Source organism: Lacerta agilis, chromosome 2 (genome assembly GCF_009819535.1).
Source record: "Lacerta agilis isolate rLacAgi1 chromosome 2, rLacAgi1.pri, whole genome shotgun sequence".
Taxonomy (NCBI): domain Eukaryota; kingdom Metazoa; phylum Chordata; class Lepidosauria; order Squamata; family Lacertidae; genus Lacerta; species Lacerta agilis.
The window spans coordinates 119825585-119850744 of record NC_046313.1 but is presented as its reverse complement, the minus strand read 5'-3'; the positions used below and the strand labels follow the sequence as shown (position 1 = coordinate 119850744).

Sequence of the window (25160 nt, the reverse complement as noted above, 5' to 3'; positions counted from 1 at the left end):
CAACGGACTCACACGGGGGAGAAACCATTTAAATGCATGGAGTGTGGAAAGAGTTTCACTGACAGTGGAATACTTAGAATTCATCAACGGACTCACACGGGGGAGAAACCATGTAAATGCATGGAGTGTGGAAAGAGCTTCAGTGCAAGTGGAATACTTAGAAAACATCAACGGACTCACAAGGGTGAGAAACCATTTAAATGCATGGAGTGCGGAAAGAGCTTCAGTGCAAGTGGAACACTTAGAAAACATCAACGGACTCACACGGGGGAGAAACCATTTAAATGCATGGAGTGTGGAAAGAGTTTCACTGACAGTGGAACACTTAGAATTCATCAACGGACTCACACGGGGGAGAAACCATTTAAATGTAAGGAGTGTGGAAAGAGTTTCACTGACAGTGGAATACTTAGAGTTCATCAACGGACTCACACGGGGGAGAAACCATTTAAATGTATGGAGTGTGGGAAAAGCTTCAGTAAGAATGGACACCTTAGAATTCATCAACGGACTCACACGGGGGAGAAACCATTTAAATGTATGGAGTGTGGGGAAAGCTTCAGTCAGAATGGACACCTTAGAAGTCATCAACGGACTCACACAGGGGAGAAACTATTTAAATGTATGGAGTGTGGAAAGAGCTACAGTCAGAGTGGAAAGCTTAGAACCCATCAACGGACTCACACAGGAGAGAAACCATTTAAATGTATGGAGTGTGGAAATAGCTTCACTGAGAGCGGAAGTCTTAGAATTCATCAACGGACTCACACAGGGGAGAAACCATTTAAATGTATGGAATGTGGAAAGAGCTATAGTCATCGTGGACACCTTAGAATTCATCAAAGGACTCACACCGGGGAGAAACCATTTAAATGTATGGAGTGTGGAAAGAGCTATAGTCAGAGTGGACACCTAAGAGAACATCAAAGGACTCACACCGGGGAGAAACCATTTAAATGTATGGAGTGTGGAAAGAGCTTCACTAGCAGTGGAAACCTTAGAATTCATAAACGGACTCACACAGGGGAGAAGCCATTTAAATGCCTGGAGTGTGGAAAGAGCTTTAGGCAGAGTGGAAACCTTAAAAAACATCTACATGTTCACACAAGAGAGAAACCTTGTAAGTGCTAGGGAAGTGGACAGAGGTTTAGTTGTAGTGGAAGTCTTACAAACCATGAAAATCCTCTGAGGGGTAAGAGCTGTAAGAGTGGATACTCTACAGGCCATCAATTATCTCAAAGTAGAGAAAAGGTTTAAATAGAAGGAGGGTGGAATCTGCTTTGGTTATTTTGGAACACTTTTTGGAGTGTAGAACCTGTTTCTCTCTGAGTTAACACTTTCCTTCACATCAGTAACAGGAAATCAATCTTATATGCATGCAGCGTATGTGAGCTTTCGTTGTTTGAAGGTCACATTGTCTAGACATGTATTTAAAGTAACGAAGGTAACATTTCATAATAGTAAGCATAATATAATATCAAACATACCATCTCAGGACTATTTAGTTGCTCATCTTCCAACATTATGTATGCAATCAAATGCCAACAGTGCCCTTCAGCTCTCTATATTGGACAAACAGGCCAAACCCTACGCCAAAGGATAAATGGACATAAATCTGATATCAGGAATCACAAGACAGAGAAACCAGTAGGAGAACACTTCAATCTCCCAGGACATTCTATAAAAGATCTCAAAGTAGCTGTCTTAATACAAAGGAATTTCAGAAATAGACTGGAAAGAGAAGTGGCTGAATTACAACTAATCACCAAACTTAAAACCACGGAGAGACCTGGTCTGAACAAAGACATTGGATTCTTATCTCATTATACATAACAAAGCTATCTTTAGCCATCTCACGCCTTGCCTTTCCCTGCAAGACTAATTACAGCCCTTAAGAGTCGTCAACAGGTTTTCCATACCTATCAGCTGATCACCCATTCCCACCACCCTTCTGAGCAATACCCCTCCCCACTCCCTCACTATATTTAAGGATCTGGTGACTTCTGTTTCAGTGTATCTGAAGAAGTGTGCATGCACACGAAAGCTCATACGAGGAACAAACTCAGTTGGTCTCTAAGGTGCTACTGGAAAGAATTTTCGATTTTGTTTTTATAATATTTAGTGTACTGTTAGATAGAGAAGGGGAGTGTGTGAGACTGGAGTGCTGCTTCTGAATGAGGATGGACTGAGAGTGAGCTGGGTTTGGTGTTTGGTGGCGGGAGTTGGGGCACAGGGAAGAAGGGGCCCTTACGGAGCACCTGAAAACAATGATCGGGGGTGGGGGGACGGGCAGGGACGCCAGTGTGTGTAGAACGCTGTCCCCAAAAGGACACGGGAGAAACAGTATGGATGAGTATAATGATCTGCCCATTTTATGCAGACCTTAGACAAAAACTTACAGCTCCACTCCTATGCCAACTTAGCTCAGTAAACAGAGAAAGACATGTTTTGTTTTTGCTGAACAAGTTTACTGGAACAACAACCTTCGTGGTGGCCAAATTTCTTCTTCTGGCCTTTAAGCGTCGTAAGGCTAAAATTGACTGTATTGATACGGGTCTAAATGTATAATCTACTTTTCGTTGTAGGTCTAAGTGTCACGCTTCTCCGGATGTTTTAGACGTTTTAATTTTTGTATGGATAATATTTGTTTTCTGACTGAAGGTCGAATAAATTCTATTGATTGAATGAGTATAATGTGTGGAAGGATGTCCGGGCAGGTCCCCAACCGAGAGGGCTAAGGGTCAACTTCCACCAAATCCACCAGCAGGAGCCACTCTGGGCCCTGAGGGTGGAAAGCCTCCCTCCTCCTTGGCAACTGGACATGATCCGAGGGCAGTGATGGCGAACCTTGTAGAGACCGAGGACCCAAACTCTAAATAAATATAAATAAATAAATAAATACGGGGGAAATAAATACAGTTCAAATTGGGAAAAATAAATACCTCAGTTTTTGAACAGCTTAGTTCTCAAACTACTTGGAATCTGAACACTTCAAAACCAGAAATGAGTGCTCTGGTTTGGAACTTTCTTTGGAAGCTGAGCGTGCCCTGTTCTGAGTATAACTTCCGTTCTGAGTGCCATACTTCCGTTTTCCTTTTCACGGAAGGCGTGCTGGGCGGTACGCAGGCAGCCAAGGGATGTCGCCCCCACCCCACCCCACCATGCTCTTGCTTGCAGGCATGGAGGAGTGGGATTGGGCTACTCTGCTAGGCTGCGTTGCTCCTTGCACAGGAACCGGAGGTGGATCGTGGCTGCTGACCTGGGGAGGTGCAGGCTCCATCACACTTTGCATTGCAGGTTTTGAGGCTGCGCTCCCCTCAACGGAGAAATTTAAGGGAGCCCCCACCTCTGCATCAGTTCCCTTGCAACCCCCTGAAGGCAGCCAGGCTGAATAGTTGCTGGGGTTGGGGAAGGTGCATCTGAGAGCCCCTGCACCACTTGAAGGCAGCCAGGTGCTCCTCAGAAGAGCTGCCTGCTCTGCTCCTACTTGCGTGCAAGCAGGAGTGGAGGCGGGGATCTGAAAATATAATGAAGATGATGTAAAACTTGCAAAAATGTATCGTACATTGATAACATATATGGGAAATGCAAAGAAAGAGAAGGGACCTTCTACCACATGTGGTGGGCGTGCCCCAGGAGAAAGGACTTCTGGGAAAAGATTTATAATGAGATAAAAAAGTGGTGAAAGACACTTTTATTCAGAAACCAGAAGCCTTTTTTATTGGGAATAGTTGGAGAAGAAATACCCAAAAGAGACTTAGCATTCTTTGTGTATGCCACAAAAGCTGCGATGCTACTACTTTCTAAGAACTGGAAGAGCCCAGAATTACGAACAATAGACGAATGGCAAATGAAGATGACGGACTTTATGGAATTTGCCAAACGGACTGGAAGACTCCGCAATCTGGGAGAAGAGACGGTGGAGGAACACTGGAAGAAATTTAAAATTTATTTGAATAAATATTGTAATATTTAGTGTCCCCGTAGGAAGTATTGATAGGTTTTTGCTATATTCTTATGAAATAGGTTAATTATATGTTTTAGAAGTATATTGGTGAAGAGGTTAGTTTATACAAACTGCTAGAGAATATTATGGAAAGGAAATTCAGATGGAGGGGGGGACTGAGGGAAGTCACCCAATAATGTAAAGGAAAAGTTATGCATATGTAAGAAAACTTTGTTATTTTCTCCCTTTCTTGTTTTTCTCTTTTCTCTTTCATATATGTATCATTTTTGTTATCTTTTTCTTAAAATCTTACAAAAGTAATAAAAATTATTTTTTAAAAAATACAAAATCTCCTGTAATCTTTGTTCTGGGCATTTCCTCTTTTGCTCTCTTTGGAGATTAAGATGTTTGTTGCAACCAATAAATGATCAGGCCTTCTGGCCACTGATTTGCTTCCTCATTGCTTGGCTGCGGTCTCACGTTTTATGATCAATGCAGCACCTGCAAGGATAGACTCCAGTGAATTGTTGTTTTCACCTGGAGGGAATTGGGGAGCTGTCAAAGCCGAACCCCATTCCCCCCCAAAAAGACAGAAGTCTCAGAGTCCAGCTATAAAAGAGTGTTGGGGAGGCTGTGTCTGTGGTGGGGAGAGGATAGTTGTCCCCAGGTGACTGCTCAGTGTCCCAGTAAGGCTGCTTTTTTGGGGGGTGGGAGCCCTCTTCTCTGGCTCCTCTCAGGCAGCTTCAAAGAGGATTTTACAAGGCAAACATTGGGAGGAGTCCGTCCCCCCCCCCATCAGCCCTTCTCCCACTCTTCTGATCCCCAGAAGGAGTGGGGAGGGGAGCCCTCCTTTCTCTACCTTCCTCTCACTCCCCAGCCCCCCCATCTGCCCCATTTGTAGATGGGAGGGGAGGAGAAGCACCCTCTTCTCTCCCTCCCCAAACCTCCCAATTCAGTGGCCCCTCTTCCTCCTCCTCCTCTCCAGGCCTCTTCTCTTCCGAAAATGAGGATGGAGACCCTGCAGGATGGCTTCCACTTTAATCAGTTTTACAAATCCAGGTAGGTAGCCGTGTTGCTCTGATGCAGTCGAAATATATACTGTATATATAGAAATATAAAAACATGTCCAGTAGCACCTTAGGGACCAACTAAGTTTGTTCTTGTTTATAAGCTTTTGTGTGCCTTCAGATACAGAAGACTTTTTCAAAGATACCCACAGCCCCCCTGCAATGACGTCATGCCTGCATCACCCGTGGGGAGGGTCTGGTTGCTGCAGCCCCCTGGGCATCCGGGCTTGCCCCCACCCTTCCCTCGACCCCCACCTCGGCCCTGTTTCTCACCCCCTTTGGCCTTGATCTGGCCCTCGGGTGTCAGGGTGCCAGAGATGGGGCTCCCGCTCCAGGGATCCCGGCTGAGCATCAGCGCCCGCCTGGGGCCCGAGGAACCCGTCTTCGCGCAGCTGAAGCCCGTGCTGGGCGGCCGGGAAGGCGCGCTGTTCCCGGGGCAGGGTCCCGAGGAGATCAAGCAGCAGCAACCCGGCGCAGGAGCCAGGATCCCCTGCGAGGAGATGGCGCAGCAGGTAAGCCCAGGGCGCACTTCATCAGCAGTGGAGCCTCGGCATCTTTTCCCATCGGAATATATAAAATATATAATATTTTGGCTCTGAACACGGTTCTCGGATCGTGGGCTTTCTTGAGCCCGTTTGGAGTGCGCTGGGTGGGGGGGAGGAGCGCGGACGCCGCCTTCTAGCTGCTCCGCCCACTTTGGCTTCTGGCCCCGCCCACCACTGCCAGGTGACTGTCACAGGTGAGGCTGCTGATCCCTTATTTTCCAATCCGAAATTTGACAGCTATGGTTCTGTGGTGCTCGGAGGAGACACGTGTGTGTGTGAATGGAGGGGCAACCCCCCCCTCCCCAGTCCTTCTCAAAATCCCTGTAACACCAGCAAAGGATTGGAAGAGGGGAAGGGGGGAAGGTAACCTTCGTGGCACAAAGGACTTTTTGGGAGGTTGGGGGGGGGTCTCTTTCCCTGCCGCCTCCGGGGATCGAACTCGGGACCTTCTCGGGAAAGAAACAGGATAATGGAGCTGGTTTGGGAGGTTGGGGGGGGCGTCACTCATTCCTCCCCCTGGGTCAGTGAGCTCCGCTTCCTAGAGAGGCAGGAGGGGGGGGTTGGAGGGGGAGGGGCCTCCATCCACATTCCCGGAAGAGGAGCAGGACTGCAGAGGAGGAGGAGGAGGACAAAGAGGTGCAAAATATATCTATATATTGGGGGGGGGGGGAGAGGAGGATGCGCTTTTCTTCCCCCTGAATCTGCATACAGGGCAGCTGGGAAGGGAGGGCAGGATTTGGGGCGATGGGGGGGGAATGAAAGGAAATAGGGGAGTGCTCCCCCCTCCCCTTCTTTCTGTGGAAGGGCTGGAACTTGAACCCAGGTTCCAGTTCCGAGTCCCGGGTTCCCCCTTGCAGGGATCCCTGGGGCGCCGAGTTGTGCCTTGTGCGGAGAATCGAAGAGAGGGAGTCCATGGAAGGGTTAAAGGGGGCGAGAGGGGCTGGATTGGGACCCCCCCCCCCGTCTCCCTCCTCTCCCCCCTCCCTGCTCACCTGGGGAGGCCCCTCCGGAGGGAGAGGGGGGGATCCATTGGGAGAGATTTGGCAAGAAGGGTGAGCCTGCCAGGGGGGCAAAGGGGAGACTCAGGGGTGGAGGGCAGAGGAAGTTGGGGGGCGGAGGGAGGGAGGGAGGGAAGCATCCCTGGGGGGAAAAGGGAAGCCATCTTGGAGAAAGAGGGAGAGACTTGGGGGCTGCCTGCCTTGACTTCCAGTCGACCAGGGAGAGACCCCTGAACAGGAGGCCCGATCCACCCATTATCTGGATCTCAGTCCTTGCCCTGCCAGAAGTCCCAGATCAGCTGCTGCATCGGATGCTGGGGCTGGAGGGGGTTATAGGGAGTCCAAGCATTGGGGGGGGGGAAGAGGAAAGGGAGGGAGCCCACTTTATTATTTCCGCCCTTTGAGGCTTCTGTCTTAGCAACTACAGTCTCACCCACGTGCCTGTGTTTTTGTGGAGAAGCATTGAAAGTGTTCCTGCCCAGAGATACCTGCGCCCAACTCCTTCTCTCCATTCCACCTGGTTTCCATTATTGCCACTATATCAGATCTCTTGAATCTGTGGAGTTTAAGCGATTGGGAAGATTGTTATGGAAATAGGTGGATTCCCTCCCCCCCCCCAGCCTGTGTAATTATTACTACAATCGTTTTATTTATTTATTTATTTAACCAATCAATCAATCAATCTATTAGTCTCTTTCTCTTGCCCAGGGCAGCCCAAAGTGGCTTACAACCTATTTTTATTGTTCTTGTTGTTATGTTCCACGGTGACACTCCAAGGCCTTCTTTGTCATGTTTCCTATATTTCGGGGGCAGAGAGAAGGCTGTTCTCAGGGCCTGCTCCACCGTGAGGGAGACTGAGGCAGCGGATGCAGAGAGGGGCAAGGAGGGGACTGAGCTGAGCGCCATTTGGCCAGCCCTGGTTTAGCCCTCTGTCCTCTCATCCAGTGGAAGGTGCTGTCCCATTGCCAGAGTCCTAGACACAAGACAGCAGCCTCCGGAAGTCAGTGGGGCAGGCGATCCCGGCATGGTCCTCCCCATCTTCCTCCCTCCAGCTTGGCAAAGGGCAGAGCACTCCTTCAACTGACCACAAGATTTATATATGGGTCTCCAAAAATGGTCAGTACGGACGTCATGAGGCCAAAGGCACTGTGCAGCTGGTTAATAAACATATAGAGGTCGAAGGGGATGAAATGTGGCCCAAATGTGGACACCTCATGGTCTTTTGTGAGGTGTATGGTTATCAATTTTAGATCCGCTCATTTCATTGCAAAGATTTTAAAATTAAAAAACATTACAAGAAAATGGCATATCTACAAGGGTATTTACCAACTTGATCTGTACACTACTATGCTCCAGGATAGGTGCGGCCCATACTGATGCTAGGCTTGATCGTTGCAAAAAGCAGATAGACGGGGGGGGGGGAGCCGAGGACCTCATACAAGGGCGGACCTATTACCCAACAGGACATGGCCAGCCCGCCTGCAAATGATTTAATCGATTTCCTACAAACACCCCTCTTGGCACCCTGGTCTCTACGTGAGGCTTCCATTATTTTAAGCCCAATACGTAGCCTGGAGAAGAGAAGGTTAAGGGGTGATATGATAGCCATGTTCAAATATATAAAAGGTTGTCATCTAGAGGAGGGTGAAAGGTTGCTTTCTGCTGCTCCAGAGAAGCGGACACGGGGCAATGGATTCAAACTACAAGAAAGAAGATTCCACCTAAACATTAGGAAGAACTTCCTGACAGTAAGAGCTGTTCGACAGTGGAATTTGCTGCCAAGGAGTGTGGTGGAGTCTCCTTCTTTGGAGGTCTTTAAGCGGAGGCTTGACAGCCATCTGCCAGGAATGCTTTGATGGTGTTTCCTGCTTGGCAGCGGGTTGGACTAGATGGCCCTTTGTGGTCTCTTCCAAGTTTATGATTCTGTGATTCTCCCATAAGTCCTTTACCTTTGGGCACGTCCACCACATATGAAAGAAGGTACCTTCCACTTGCTTACACTTCCAGCATTTATTACACAAACCATGATACATCCTAGCTAACTTAACTGGAGTTAAATACCATCTATAAATCATTTTCATCATGTTTTCCTTTAACACATTACATGCAGTAAACTTAGTACCCTCCTTCCACAATCTCTCCCAATCTTCCAACATTATGTTATGTCCAACATCTTTTGCCCAATCAATCATAACCGATTTAACCATTTCATCTTTCGTATGCCACTCTAGCAACAAATTGTACATTCTGGAAAGGTTTTTAACATTTGGTTCTATTAGCTCCATTTCCAACTTGGATTTCTCTGACTGAAAGCCTTGTTTCTTATCCAACTTTAAAACTTCATTTATCTGGTAATATTGCAACCAGTCAGATACTTTCTCTTTCAATTGTTCATAACTTATCAATTTAAATTCCTGAGCTTCTTGTTCTAATATATCAGCATATTTCGGCCAATTTGCAGGCATGTTAGGTCTCTTATAGGCCTTAGCCTCAACTGGTGATATCCATCTGGGAGTTTTTCTCTCTAGCAAGTCTTTATTCTGGATCCACACCTGATACAGTGCATTCCTAATAATGTGAGATTTAAAAGCTTTGTGAGCCTTAACTTTATCATACCAAAGAAAAGCATGCCAACCAAATACATTGTTGTGTCCTTCCAAGTCCAAAACATCAGAATTTTCTAACTTGAACCAATCCTTTAGCCAGCAAAAGGCTGCAGCTTCGAAATAAATTCTAACATCTGGCAGTGATCGGTGTGATTTAAGGGATTGGGAAGATTGTAATGGTTGCCTCCCCACCCCAGCCTGCATAATTATTACTACAATTGTTATTTTTATTAGTCTATTCAATCTATTAGTCTCTTTCTCTTGCCCAGGGCAGCCCAAAGTGACCTACAACCTATTTTTGTTCTTGTTCTTATTCTTATTCCTGTTGGTGTTATGTTCCACGGTGGCACTCCAGGGCCTTCTTTGTCATGTTTCCTATATTTTGGGGGCAGAGAGAAGGCTGTTCTCAGGGCCTGCTCCACCGTGAGGGAGACTGAGGCAGCAGATGCAGAGAGGAGCAAGGAGGGGACTGATCTGAGAGCCATTTGGCCAGCCCTGATTTAACCCTCCATCCTGTCATCCAGTGGAAGGTGCTGTTCCATTGCCAGTGTCTTAGACACAAGACAGCAGCCTCGGGAAATCAGTGGGGCAGGTGATCCCGGCATGGTCCTCCCCATTATTCAACATTATTTCAAGTGCCTTTCCTAAAAAATTCAAACATATGGAGGACAGGAGTGAATGTATGCGATGTTAAAATAGGAGGAGATGCTGATTGATGTAATATTCCTTTCTTCTCCTCCTAGAAAACAAATAGGATTCCTTCTGGTGGGCCATGTCTAATGGGAAGAACGAATAAACCATTTAAATACATGAGTGTGAAAAGAGAGAGGATAAACAGTTTGAAAGTATGGAGTGTGGAAAATGCTTCCCTGACAGCTTCTCTGAGCTTGGAAAAGTTAGAATACATCAACGGACTCACACAGGGGAGAAACCATTTAACTGTATGGTGTGTGGAAAGAGCTTCATCAATAGTGGAAAACTTAGAATCCATCAACGGACTCACACGGGGGAGAAACCATTTAAATGCATGGAATGTGGAAAGAGCTACACTCAGAGTGGAAACCTTAGAATTCATCAACGGACTCACACAGGGGAGAAACCCTTTCAATGTGTGGAGTGTGGAAAGAGCTTCAGTGAGAGTGGAAATCTTAGAAGACATCAACGGACTCACACAGGGGAGAAACCATTTAAATGCATGGAGTGTGGAAAGAGCTTCACTAACAGTGGAAGCCTTAGAATTCATCAACGGACTCACACAGGGGAGAAACCATTTAAATGCATGGAATGTGGAAAGAGCTTCACCAGAAGTGGAGACCTTAGAAAACATCAACGGACTCACACAGGGGAGAAACCATTTAAATGCATGGAGTGTGGAAAGAGCTACAGTCAGAGTGGATACCTTAGAATTCATCAACGGACTCACACCGGGGAGAAACCATTTAAATGTATGGAGTGTGGAAATAGCTTCACTAAAAGTGGAAACCTTAGAATTCATCAACGGATTCACACAGGGGAGAAACCATTTAAATGTATGGAGTGTGGAAAGAGCTACAGATGGAGTGGACAACTTAGAAATCATCAACGGACTCACACAAGGGAGAAACCATTTCAATGTATGGAGTGTGGAAAGAGCTACAGTTGGAGTGGAAGCCTTAGAATTCATGAACGGACTCACACAGGGGAGAAACCATTTAAATGCATGGAGTGTGGAAAGAGCTACAGTTGGAGTGGAAACCTTAGAATTCATCAACGGACTCACACAGGGGAGAAACCATTTAAATGTATGGAGTGTGGAAAGAGCTACAGTTGGAGTGGAAACCTTAGAATTCATCAATTGACTCACACAGGGGAGAAACCATTTCAATGTATGGAGTGTGGAAAGAGCTATAATTGGAGTGGAGACCTTAGAATTCATGAACTGACTCACACCGGGGAGAAACCATTTAAATGCATGGAGTGTGGAAAGAGCTACAGTTGGAGTGGAAACCTTAGAATTCATCAACGGACTCACACAGGGGAGAAACCATTTAAATGTATGGAGTGTGGAAAGAGCTTCACTAACAGTGGAGACCTTAGAATTCATCAACGGACTCACACAGGGGAGAAACCATTTAAATGTATGGAGTGTGGAAAGAGCTTCACTAAGAGTGGAGACCTTAGAATTCATCAACGGACTCACACAGGGGAGAAACCATTTAAATGTTTGGAGTGTGGAAAGAGCTTCACTATAAGTGGACACCTTAGAAAACATCAACGGACTCACACAGGGGAGAAACCATTTAAATGCATGGAGTGTGGAACGAGCTTCACTGATAGTGGACACCTTAGAGAACATCAATGGACTCACATAGGGGAGAAACCATTTAAATGTATGGAGTGTGGAAATAGCTTCACTAACAGTGGAAACCTTAGAATTCATCAACGGATTCACACAGGGGAGAAACCATTTAAATGTATGGAGTGTGGAAAGAGCTACAGTCAGAGTGGAGACTTTAGAATTCATCAACGGACTCACACAGGGGAGAAACCCTTTCAATGTATGGAGTGTGGAAAGAGCTTCACTAAGAGTGGAGACCTTAGAATTCATCAACGGACTCACACAGGGGAGAAACCATTTAAATGCATGGAGTGTGGGAAAAGCTTCAGTCGGAGTGGATTCCTTAGAATTCATCAACGGACTCACACAGGGGAGAAACCATTTAAATGCATGGAGTGTGGAAAGAGCTTCAGTCAGAGTGGACAGCTTAGAAGACATCAACAGACTCACACCAGAGAGAAACCTTGTAAGTGCTAGGGAAGTGGACAGAGGTTTAGTTGTAGTGGAAGTCTTACAAACCATGAAAAGCCTCTGAGGGGTAAGAGCTGTAAGAGTGGATACTCTACAGGCCATCAATTATCTCAAAGTAGAGAAAAGGTTTAAATAGAAGGAGGGTGGAATCTGCCTTGGTTATTTGGAACACTTTTTGGAGTGTAAAACCTGTTTCTCTCTGAGTTGACACTTTCCTTCACATCAATAACAGGAAATCAATCTTAAATGCATGCATCCTATGTGAGCTTTCGTTGTTTGTAGGTAACATTGTCTAGACATGTATTTAAAGTAACGAAGGTAACATTTCATAATAGTAAGCATAATATAATATTTGGTGTACTGTTAGATAGAGAAGGGGAGTGTGTGAGACTGGAGTGCTGCTTCTGAATGAGGATGGACTGAGAGTGAGCTGGTTTTGGTGTTTCGTGGAGGGAGCTGAGACTGGGGGTGTTGCTGTTATAATTGCAATAATGGAACCATGAAGACACAGAAAGACTGAAAGCACCTACTTTCAATTCCAAGGTAATTTTCAAACCCTCACCTTTTGATTTATAGATATTTTGTGTACAGATATATTTGGTGGCAGGAGAAATAAAAGGGGTATTTAGTGGCATAACGAGGAAAGGCTCTGTTCCCAGCTGCACGTCTTTCATGAGGAGGGAAGGGGGCACAGGGAAGAAGGGCCCCTTACGGAGCATCTGAAAGCAATGATCGGGGGTGGGGGGACGGACCGGGACGCCAGTGTGTGTAGAACGCTGTCCCCAAAAGGACACGGGAGAAACGGTATGGATGAGTATAATGATCTGTCCATTTTATGCAGATCTTAGACAAAAACTTGTAGCTCCACTCGTATGTCAACTTAGCTCAGTAGACAGAGAAAAACATGTTTTTGCTGAACAAGTTTACTGGAACAACAGCCTTCGTGGTGGCCAAATTTCTTCTTCTGGCCTTTAAGCGCCGTAAGGCTAAAATTGACTGTGTTGATACGGGTCTAAATGTATAATCTACTTTTCGTTGCAGGTCTAAGTGTCACGCTTCTCCGGATGTTTTAGACGTTTTAATTTTTGTATGGATAATATTTGTTTTCTGACTGAAGGTCGAATAAATTCCATTGATTGAATGAGTATAATGTGTGGAAGGAGGTCCGGGCAGGTCCCCAACCAAGAGGGCTAAGGGTCAACTGTAACGTTGACGTGCCCTTTAGTCTCCCACCAAGAGTCCTCACAACGTGTAAAAAGTTTCCCCTGACTGTGTCTCTCCCTAGGGTTCACCGACGACTAAAATGAATCCCCAAAATGATATTATGAGAGATCTCCTAGGGGTACCTCAGTTCTCCACGTTCTTAAAGTGAAACTCCTGCCACCTTGGGATTCTCCCGCCCTAGGTTCCCAAACTGCTGCAGCTTGCCCATTCCTTTCTGGCAACTGCGTGGCACCTTTGGCTTCCCTGCCCAGTCCTCTGTGTGTTAGGAAAATAAGCCACCCATCCCCTTTCTCTCAGGAAACCTCTAGTGCTTTTCCCCTCAACCACACCTCTAGAGGTACTGACGCACTGCCAGAGTCCACGAACGTTGAACAACAAAAATATGTTTATTGAGGTAACTTATATATATATCTTGGAAGTTAAGGTAGAATGCGGTTACAATGTTCTTCAATTAGGTACATAAGCTTGGATACAACTTTAAACAGGATTAAAAGTTTTCCTTTCCTTACCTTAGCCTAACCTCCAACCCTCTCTCCCTCTCATCCTCACTCCCTGACCCACAACCCACAACAACCGCCCCAACTGCAATTCTCCCCTTTTAAAAGGTGGAAAAGACCCGCCTCTGCGATTGTGCTGCCAGTCATCTAGAGTGGGTGTTAACTCTTCGAGTGCCGGGCACCTGCTCACACCCAGGCACAGGGTTGGTCCGTTACATCAACTTCCACCAAATCCACCAGCAGGAGCCACTCTGGGCCCTGAGGGTGGAAAGCCCCCCTCCTCCTTGGCAACTGGACATGATCCGAGGGCAGTGATGGCGAACCTTGTAGAGACCGAGGACCCAAACTGCAACGCAAAACCCACTTATTTATCGCAAAGTGCCAACGCAGCAATTTAAAGTGTGTATCTATTATTTTTCTGGTTGTTTCACTTTTCTTCTTTATGACTAATGAATGAATAATAATTCATAAAAGTTATTGCATCACATTCTTCATGAAATCATTTCCCCATTGATATGTAATGTTATGGTATAACTCAGAGCTTTTTCAAAACAAAATCGAAAATTCTTTCTAGTAGCACCTTAGAGACCAACTGAGTTTGTTCCTGGTATGAGCTTTCGTGTGCATGCACACGAAAGCTCATACCAGGAACAAACTCAGTTGGTCTCTAAGGTGCTACTAGAAAGAATTTTCGATTTTGTTTTGACTATGGCAGACCAACACGGCTACCCACCTGTAATCAGAGCTTTTTCGTTTAGGGGGTGTTCTCATTTTGACTCAAGAAAATCACCACTGCGGGGGAAATAAATACAGTTCACATTGGGAAAAATAAATACCTCAGTTTTTGAACAGCTTAGTTCTCAAACTACTTGGAATCTGAACACTTCAAAACCAGAAATGAGTGTTCTGGTTTTGCAACTTTCTTTGGAAGCTGAGCGTGCCCTGTTTTGAGTATAACTTCCGTTCTGAGTGCCATACTTCCGTTTTCCTTTTCAGGGAAGGCGTGCTGGGCGGTACGCAGGCAGCCAAGGGATGTCGCCCCCACCCCACCCCACCATGCTCTTGCTTGCAGGCATGGAGGAATGGGATTGGGCTACTCTGCTAGGCTGCGTTGCTGCTTGCATGGGAACCGGAGCTGGATCGTGGCTGCTGAGCTGGGGAGGTGCAGGCTCCATCACACTTTGCATTGCAGGTTTTGAGGCTGCGCTCCCCTCAACGGAGAAATTTAAGGGAGCCCCCACCTCTGCATCAGATCCCCTGCAACCCCCTGAAGGCAGCCAGGCTGAATAGTTGCTGGGGTTGGGGAAGGTGCATCTGAGAGCCCCTGCACCACTTGAAGGCAGCCAGGTGCTCCTCAGAAGAGCTGCCTGCTCCTGCTCCTACTTGCGTGCAAGCAGGAGTGGAGGCGGGGATCTCAGCGTGAAGCCTCCACATCTGAGAGATACCCGCCCTGCTCCTGAACAGGGATCTCTGATGTTTTGATGACACAGAAATGTGTTGTGGGAACTTTTAAAAACTCGTGTAATCTTGGATGAGATACAAAGATCTATTAGAAATTAAAACACCTAGGTGAATTTCACTTTTAGAGGCCAAAGCCCATAAAAGGCTAAATATGGAAACTAAGTGGTTGAAATATAGTGATCTTTTAATGGAAGTTGATAATAAATTTATATTGAAGTTGTATGAACAACTTAAAGACAATTCACCAGGTAAGTGGTTGGTTGCAATATCATGAAATCAATGAAGTGTTTAAAATTGATAATAAAAACTTTGGTTTCCAATTAGAAAAATCCGAATTGGAAACAGAATTGTTGGGTACAAAGATAAAAAAAAACCTTTCCAAAATGTATAATCAATTGTTGGAATGGCATACGAAGGATGAACAAGTGAAATCAGTAGTGACAGACTGGGCGAACGTTTACTGCATGTACCCCTTTAAGAGAAAATATAATGAAGGTGATGTAAAACTTGCAAAAATGTATTGTACATTGATAACAAATATTGGAAATGCAAAGAAAGAGAAGGGACCTTCTACCACATGTGGTGGACGTGCCCCAGGAGAAAGGACTTCTGGGGAAAGATTTATAATGAGATGAAAAAAGTGCTGAAAGACACTTTTATTCAGAAACCAGAAGCCTTTTTTATTGAGAATAGTTGGAGAAGAAATACCCAAGAGAGACTTATCATTCTTTTTGTATGCCACAAAGGCTGTGATGCTACTACTTTCTGAGAACTGGAAGAGCCAAGAATTACCAACAATAAATGAATGGCAAATGAAGATGATGGACTTTATGGAATTTGCCAAACTGACTGGAAGACTCCGCAATCTGGGAGAAGAGACGGTCGAGGAAGACTGGGAGAAATTTAAAATTTATTTGAATAAATATTGTAATATTTAGTGTCCCCTTAGGAAGTATTTATAGGTTTTTGCTATATTCTTTTTTTTTTAACAAAAGTTTATTGGTTTTCCACAACAAACATAAACAGATACAACACATCATAAAAAACAACAAATACAACACAAAAGAAAAACAAAAATAAAAGAAAGAAAATACATACCTACATACATACCTAACACCTACACCAGAACACACCAATACTTCATTAGTTTAATTGTAATCTTATTTCAATCTAATTAGGGGGACTTCCCCCGTTCTCTCCTCTGCTTTCAATTCTAATTTACTTTAGTAACTTTCTATCTGTCTTAACAATTCCCTCACTTAAATTCATAATTTCCATCTCTAAAGTCTTATATCATTTAACATCAAAATAACAAAATTTTACTTCTTAATACAAAACTTTTTACTTCATAATACAAAACTTAACTCCCCAAACCTCCCAATTCAGTGGCCCCTCTTCCTCCTCCTCTCCAGGCCTCTTCTCTTCCGAAAATGAGGATGGAGACCCTGCAGGATGGCTCCCACTTTAATCAGTTTTACAAATCCAGGTAGGTAGCCGTGTTGCTTTGATGCAGTCGAAATATATACGGTATATATAGAAATATAAAAACATGTCCAGTAGCACCTTAGGGACCAAGTAAGTTTGTTCTTCTTGGTCTAAGCTTTTGTGTGCCTTCAGATACAGAAGACTTTTTCAGAGATACCAGCAGCACCCCTGCAATGACGTCATGCCTGCGTCACCCATGGGGAGGGTCTGGGTGCTGCAGCCCCCTGGGCATCCGGGCTTGCCCCCACCCTTCCCTCGACCCCCACCTCACACCCACCCATGGCCCTGTTTCTCACCCCCTTTGGCCTTGATGTGGCCCTCGGGTGTCAGGGTGCCAGAGATGGGGCTCCCGCTTCAGGGATCCGGGCTGCCCCCTTGGGAGCCATTTCCTCCCTGGACAGAACGAGGTTATGGGGTGCTTGGAGGAGACACGTGTGTGTGTGAATGGAGGGGCAACCCCCCTCCCCAGTCATGCTCAAAATCCCTGTAACACCAGCAAAGGATTGAAAGAGGGGAAGGGGGGAAGGTAACCTTCGTGGCCCAAAGGACTTTTTGGGAGGTTGGGGGGGGGCGTCACTCATTTCTCCCCCTGGGTCAGTGAGCTCCGCTTCCTAGAGAGGCAGGAAGGGGGATTGGGGGGGAGGGGCCTCCATCCACATTCCCGGAAAAGGAGCAGGACTGCAGAGGAGGTGGAGGAGGAGGAGGAGAACAAAAAGGTACAAAATATATCTATATATTGGGGGGGGGGGAGAGAGAGAAGGATGCGCTTTTCTTCCCCCTGAATCTCCATACAGGGCAGCTGGGAAGGGAGGGCAGGATTTGGGGCGATGGGGGGGGGGGAATGAGAGGAAAGTAGGGGAGTGTTCCCCCTCCCCCTTCTTTCTGTGGGTCAGTCGAGGGGGGAGGGGCTGATTCAGGCGCTGCTGGGATGAAGGAGCCCCTCCCCCCCCAGAGGAATGGAAGAGCGAGCGGGGGGGGGGACTTTGCAGAGCCCCTTCCGCTGGAGAGTCAAGAGGTGCTCGGCTGCCCTGCCCCCCCTTGGGCGCCTTTGCGGGAATGAAACGGGCTGAGACTTGAACCCAGGCCCCAGTTCCGCGCCCCTCTGCCAGTCCCGGCTCCCCCCTGGCAGGAATCCCTGGGGCGCCGCGTTGGGCCTTGGTGGGTCCCCTTTGTGTGTGGAAAGGGAGAGAGGGAGGCCATGGAAGGGTTAAAGGGGGCGAGAGGGGCTGGATTGGGACCCCCCCGTCTCCCTCCTCTCCCCCCTCCCTGCTCATCTGGGGAGGCCCCTCCGGAGGGAGAGGGGGCGCCATGGGGAGAGATTTGGCAAGAAGGGTGAGCCGCCCAGGGGGGCAAAGGGGAGACTCAGGGGTGGAGGGAGGAGGGCAGAGGAAGGTGGGGGGCGGAGGGAGGGAGGGAAGCATCCCTGGGGGAGGGATTGAAGCCATCTTGGAGAAAGAGGGAGAGACTTGGGGGCTGCCTACCTTGACTTCTCCCTCCTGCCCAGGAATCTGCCATGACTTCAAGTCGACCAGGGAGAGACCCCTGAACAGGAGGCCCGATTCACCCATTATCTGAATCCCAGTCCTTGCCCTGCCAGAAGTCCCAGATCAGCTGCTGCATGGGGCGCTGGGGCTGGAGGGGGGTTATACCGAGTCCAACCATTGGGGGGGAAAGAGGGGAGGGAGCCCACTTTATTATTTCCGCCCTTGGAGGCAACTACAGTCTCACCCACATGCCTGTGTTTCTGTGGAGAAGCATCGAAAAGGTTCCTGCCGAGAGATACCTGCGCCCAACTCCTTCTCTCCATTCCACCATTATTGCCACTATATCAGATCTCTTAAATCTGTGGGATTTAAGGAATTGGGAAGATTGTTATGGAAATAGGTGGGTTCCCTCCCCCCCCCCAGCCTGTGTAATTATTACTACAATTGTTATTTTTTTTATTTATTTATTTAACCAATCAATTAATCAATCTATTAGTCTCTTTCTCTTGCCCAATGGAGCCCAAAGTGACATCAAACCTGTTGTTGTTGTTGTTCTTGTTGTTGTTATGTTCCACAGTGACACTCCAAGGCCTTCTTTGTCCTGTTTCCTGTATTTTGGGGGCAGAGAGAAGGCTGTTCTCAGGGCCTGCTCCACCGTGAGGGAGAGTCAGGCAGCAGATGCAGAGAGGGGCAAGGAGGGGACTGAGGTGAGTCTCATTTGGCCAGCCCTGGTTTAGCCCTCAGGTACCTGTATGAGAGAGGGGGAGGAAGCTTCTCTCTCTTCCCCATCTTCTCTCATACAGGTCGTTTGCTGGTTCAACTTCCTTGTCTGTGGTTTTTAAGCTGAAACACCACAGAGGGGACTGAGCTGAGTGCCATTTGGCCAGCCCTGGTTTAACCCTCTATCCTCTCATCCAGGGGAAGGTGCTGTCCCATTGCCAGAGTCCTAGACACAAGACAGCAGCCTCCGGAAGTCAGTGGGGCAGGCGATCCTGGCATGGTCCTCCCCATCTTCCTCCCTCCCTCCCTCCGGCAACTTTGCTTGGCAAATGGGTGAGCACTCCTTCAACTGACCACAAGATTTATATATGGGTCTCCAAAAATGGTCAGTACGGACGTCATGAGGCCAAAGGCACTGTGCAGCTGGTTAATAAACATATAGAGTTCGAAGATGAAATGTGGCCCAAATGTGGACACCTCATGGTCTTTTATGAGGTGTATGGTTATCAATTTTAGATCCGCTCATTTCATTGCAAAGATTTTAAAATTAAAAAACCTTACAAGAAAATGGCATATCTACATTACAAGGGTATTTACCAGCTTGATCTGTACACCACTATGCTCCAGGATAGGTGCCGCCCATACTGATGCTAGGCCTGATGGTTGCAAAAAGCAGATAGGCCGGGGGGGGGGGGGGAAGCCGAGGACCTCATACAAGGGCGGGCCTATTACCCAACAGGACATGGCCAGCCCACCTGCAAATGATTTAATCGATTTCCTACAAACACCCCTCTTGGCACCCTGGTCTCTACGTGAGGCTTCCATTATTTTAAGCCCAATAAGTGGCCAGGAGAAGAGAAGGTTAAGGGGTGATATGATAGCCATGTTCAAATATATCAAAGGATGTCATACAGAGAAGGGTGAAAGATTGTTTTCTGCTCCTTCAGAGAAGCGGACACGGGGCAATGGATTCAAACTATAAGAAAGAAGATTCCACCAAAACATTAGGAAGAACTTCCTGACAGTGAGAGCTGTTCGGCAGTGGAATTTGCTACCAAAGAGTGTGGTGGAGTCTCTTTCTTTGGAGGTCTTTAAGCGGAGGCTTGACAGCCATCTGTCAGGAATGCTTTGAAGGTGTTTCCTGCTTGGCAGGGGGTTGGACTAGATGGCCCTTGTGGTCTCTTCCAACTTTATGATTCTATGACTCTCCCATAAGTCCTTTGCCTTTGGGCACGTCCACCATATATGAAAGAAGGTACCTTCCACTTGCTTACACTTCCAGCATTTATTACACAAACCATGATACATCTTAGCTAACTTAACTGGAGTTTAATACCATCTATAAATCATTTTCATCATGTTTTCCTTTAACACATTACATGCAGCAAATTTAGTACCCTCCTTCCACAATCTCTCCCAATCTTCCAACATTCTGTTATGTCCAACATCTTTTGCCCAATCAATCATAACCGATTTAACCATTTCATCTTTCGTATGCCACTCTAGCAACAAATTGTACATTCTGGAAAGGTTTTTAATACTTGGTTCTATTAGCTCCGTTCCCAACTTGGATTTCTCTGACTGAAAGCCTTGTTTCTCATCCAACTTTAAAACTTCATTTATCTGGTAATATTGCAACCAGTCAGATACTTTCTCTTCCAATTCTTCATAACTTTTCAATTTAAAATCCTGACCTTCTTGTTCTAATATATCAGCATATTTCGGCCAATTTGCAGGCATGTTAGGTCTCTTATAGGCCTTAGCCTCAACTGGTGATATCCATCTGGGAGTTTTTCTCTCTAGCAAGTCTTTATTCCGGATCCAAACCTGATACAGTGCATTCCTAATAATGTGAGATTTAAAAGCTTGGTGAGCCTTAACTATATCATACCAAAGATAAGCATGCCAACCAAATACATTGTTGTGTCCTTCCAAGTCCAAAACATCAGAATTTTCTAACTTGAACCAATCCTTTAGCCAGCAAAAGGCTGCAGCTTCGAAATAAATTCTAAGATCTGGCAGTGATCGGTGTGATTTAAGGGATTGGGAAGATTGTTATGGTTGCCTCCCCACCCCAGCCTGTGTAATTATTACTACAATTGTTATTTTTATTCCTTTATTCAATGTATTAGTCTCTTTCTCTTGCCCAGGGCAGCCCAAAGTGACCTACAACCTATTTTTGTTCTTGTTCTTGTTCCTGTTGGTGTTATGTTCCATGGTGGCACTCCAGGGCCTTCTTTGTCATGTTTCCTATATTTTGGGGGCAGAGAGAAGGCTGTTCTCAGGGCCTGCTCCACCGTGAGGGAGACTGAGGCAGCAGATGCAGAGAGGGGCAAGGAGGGGAGTGAGCTGAGCGCCATTTGGCCAGCCCTGATTTAACCCTCTATCCTCTCATCCAGTGGAAGGTGCTGTCCCATTGCCAGTGTCCTAGACACAAGACAGCAGCCTCGGGAAATCAGTGGGGGCAGGCGATCCCGGCATGGTCCTCCCCATCTTTGTCCCTCCCTCCCTCCGGCAACTTTGCTTTGGCAAAGGGGTGAGCACTCCTTCAACAGACCACAAGACTTATATATGGGTGTCCAAAAATGGTCAGTATGGACGTCCTGAGGCAAAAGGGAATGTGCAGGTGGTTAATAAAGATATAGAGGTTGAAGGGGATGAAATGTGGTCCAAAGGCTGAAGGATTATAGTGCATCGGATGAAGAACTTCATGGTGAACTTAGGACCCTGATGAATAGTGGGCAGGTTCAGGGATGCAGAGCAGCTCCTTTTCCTATGAGAAACCCAATTTCTAAAAAGTAAATCCCACAGTTCAACCGTATTATGAGATAATGCTGTTTCATTAACGATAATTAAGGTTTATGAAAGGCTGATGATGCATTACAATTATTTAACATTATTTCATTTGCCTTTCCTAAAAAATTCAAACATATGGAGGACAGGAGAGAATGTATGAGATGTTAACATATGAGGAGCTGCTGATTGATGTGTGTAATATTCCTTTCTTCTCCTCCTAGAAAAAAAAAGGATTCCTTCTGGTCTAATGGGAAGAACGAAGAAACCATTTAAATACATGAGTGTGAAAAGAGAGAGGATAAACAGTTTGAAAGTATGGAGTGTGGAAAAAGCTTCCCTGACAGTGGAACACAAAGAAAACATCAACGGACTCACACAGGTGAGAAACCATTTAAATGTATGGAGTGTGGAAAGAGTTACAGTCAGAGTGGACACCTTAGAATTCATCAACGGACTCACACAGGGGAGAAACCATTTAAATGTATGGAGTGTGGAAAGAGCTACAGTCAGAGTGGACACCTTAGAATTCATCAACGGACTCACACCGGAGAGAAACCATTTAAATGTATGGAGTGTGGAAAGAGCTTCACTATAAGTGGAGACCTTAGAATTCATCAACGGACTCACACCGGGGAGAAACCATTTAAATGCATGGAGTGTGGAAAGAGTTTCAGTCAGAGTGGAAACCTTAGAATTCATCAACAGATTCACACAGGGGATAAACCATTTAAATGTATGGAGTGTGGAAAGTTCTTCAATATAAGTGGAGACCTTAGAATTCATCAACGGACTCACACAGGGGAGAAACCATTTAAATGCATGGAGTGTGGAAATAGCTTCACTAAAAGTGGATACCTTAGAAAACATCAACGGACTCACACAGGGGAGAAACCATTTAAATGTATGGAGTGTGGAAAGAGCTTCACTAACAGTGGAAACCTTAGAATTCATCAACGGACTCACACAGGGGAGAAACCATTTAAATGTATGGAGTGTGGAAAGAGCTTCACTATAAGTGGAGACCTTAGAATTCATCAACGGACTCACACCGGGGAGAAAACCATTTAAATGTATGGAGTGTGGAAATAGCTTCACTAACAGTGGAAACCTTAGAATTCATCAACGGACTCACACAGGGGAGAAACCATTTAAATGTATGGAGTGTGGAAATAGCTTCACTAACAGTGGAAACCTTAGAATTCATCAACGGACTCACACAGGGCAGAAACCATTTAAATGCATGGAGTGTGGAAAGAGCTTCAGTCAGAGTGGAGGCCTTAGAAAACATCAACGGACTCACACAGGGGAGAAACCATTTAAATGTATGGAGTGTGGAACGAGCTTCACTGATGGTGGACACCTTAGAGAACATCAACGGACTCACACAGGGGAGAAACCATTTAAATGCATGGAGTGTGGAAATAGCTTCACTAAAAGTGGATACCTTAGAAAACATCAACGGACTCACACAGGGCAGAAACCATTTAAATGTATGGAGTGTGGAAAGAGCTACAGTCAGAGTGGATACCTTAGAATTCATCAACGGACTCACACCGGGGAGAAACCATTCAAATGCATGGAGTGTGGAAAGATCTTCACTGAGAGCGGAAGTCTTAGAATTCATCAACGGACTCACACGGGGGAGAAGCCATTTAAATGTATGGAGTGTGGAAATAGCTTCACTAACAGTGGAAACCTTAGAATTCATCAACGGACTCACACAGGGGAGAAACCATTTAAATGTATGGAATGTGGAAATAGCTTCACTGACAGTGGAAACCTTAGAAAACATCAACGGACTCACACAGGAGAGAACCATATAAATGCATGCAGTGTGGAAAGAGCTTCAGTCGGAGTGGACCTCCTTAGAATTCATCAATGGACTCACACAGGGGAGAAACCATTTAAATGCATGGAGTGTGGAAAGAGCTTCAGTCGGAGTGGACTCCTTAGAATTCATCAACGGACTCACACAGGGGAGAAACCATTTAAATGCATGGAGTGTGGAAAGAGCTTCAGTCAGAGTCCACACCTTAGAAGACATCAACAGACTCACACCAGAGAGAAACCTTGTAAGTGCTAGGGAAGTGGACAGAGGTTTAGTTGTAGTGGAAGTCTTACAAACTATGAAAAGACTCTGAGGGGTAAGAGCTGTAAGAGTGGATACTCTACAGGCCATCAATTAACTCAAAGAAGAGAAAAGGTTTAAATAGAAGGAGGGTGGAATCTGCTTTGGTTATTATGGAACACTTTTTGGAGTGTAGAACCTGTTTCTCTCTGAGTTGACACTTTCCTTCACATCAGTAACAGGAAATCAATCTTAAATGCATGCAGTGTATGTGAGCCTTTGTTGTTTGTAGGTAACATTGTCTAGACATGTATTTAAAGTAACGAAGGTAACATTTCATAATAGTAAGCATAATATAATATTTAGTGTACTGTAAGTTAGAGAAGGGGAGTGTGTGAGACTGGAGTTGTGCTTCTGAATGAGGATGGATTGAGAGTGAGCTGGTTTTGGTGTTTGGTGGCATGAGTTGTGGCACAGGGAAGAAGGGGCCCTGAAAGAGCATCTGAAAGCAATGATCGGGGGTGGGGGGACAGACAGGGATGCCAGTGTGTGTAGAACGCTGTCCCCAAAAGGACACGGGAGAAACAGTATGGATGAGTATAATGATCTGTCCATTTTATGCAGATCTTAGACAAAAACTTGTAGCTCCACTCCTATGCCAACTTAGCTCAGTAGACTGAGAAAGACATGTTTTGTTTTTGCTGAACAAGTTTACTGGAACAACAACCTTCGTGGTGGCCAAATGTATTCTTCTGGCCTTTAAGCGCCGTAAGGCTAAAATTGACTGTATGGATACGGGTCTAAATGTATAATCTACTTTTCGTTGTAGGTCTAAGTGTCACCCTTCTCCGGATGCTTTAGACGTTTTAATTTTTGTATGGATAATATTTGTTTTCTGACTGAAGGTCGAATAAATTCTATTGATTGAATGAGTATAATGTGTGGAAGGAGGTTCAGGCAGGTCCCCAACCGAGAGGGCTAAGGGTCAACTTCCACCAAATCCACCAGCAGGAGCCACTCTGGGCCCTGAGGGTGGAAGCCCCCCTCCTCCTTGGCAACTGGACATGATCCGAGGCAGTGATGGCGAACCTTGTAGAGACCGAGGACCAAACTGCAACGCAAAACCCACTTATTTATCGCAAAGTGCCAACACAGCAATTTAAACTGTCCATGTATTTTTTTTCTGGTTGTTTCACTTTTCTTCTTTATGACTAATGATGAATAATAATTCATAAAAGTTATTGCATCACATTCTTCATTAAATCATTTCCCCATTGATATGTAATGTTACGGTATAACTCAGAGCTTTTTTGTTTAGGGGGTACTCTCATTTGACTCAGCAGAAGCCTTTTTTATTGGGAATAGTTGGAGAAGAAAATACCCAAGAGAGACTTAGCATTCTTTTTGTATGCCACAAGGCTGCGATGCTACTACTTTCTGAGAACTGGAAGAGCCAAGAATTACCACCAATAGAC

General features: G+C 45.8%; 1 pseudogene; it reads left to right on the top strand.

Annotated features, from left to right (window-relative positions):
* On the top strand, positions 1 to 24017 carry LOC117042263 (annotated as a pseudogene).
* The last annotated feature ends 1143 nt before the right edge of the window (positions 24018 to 25160 follow it).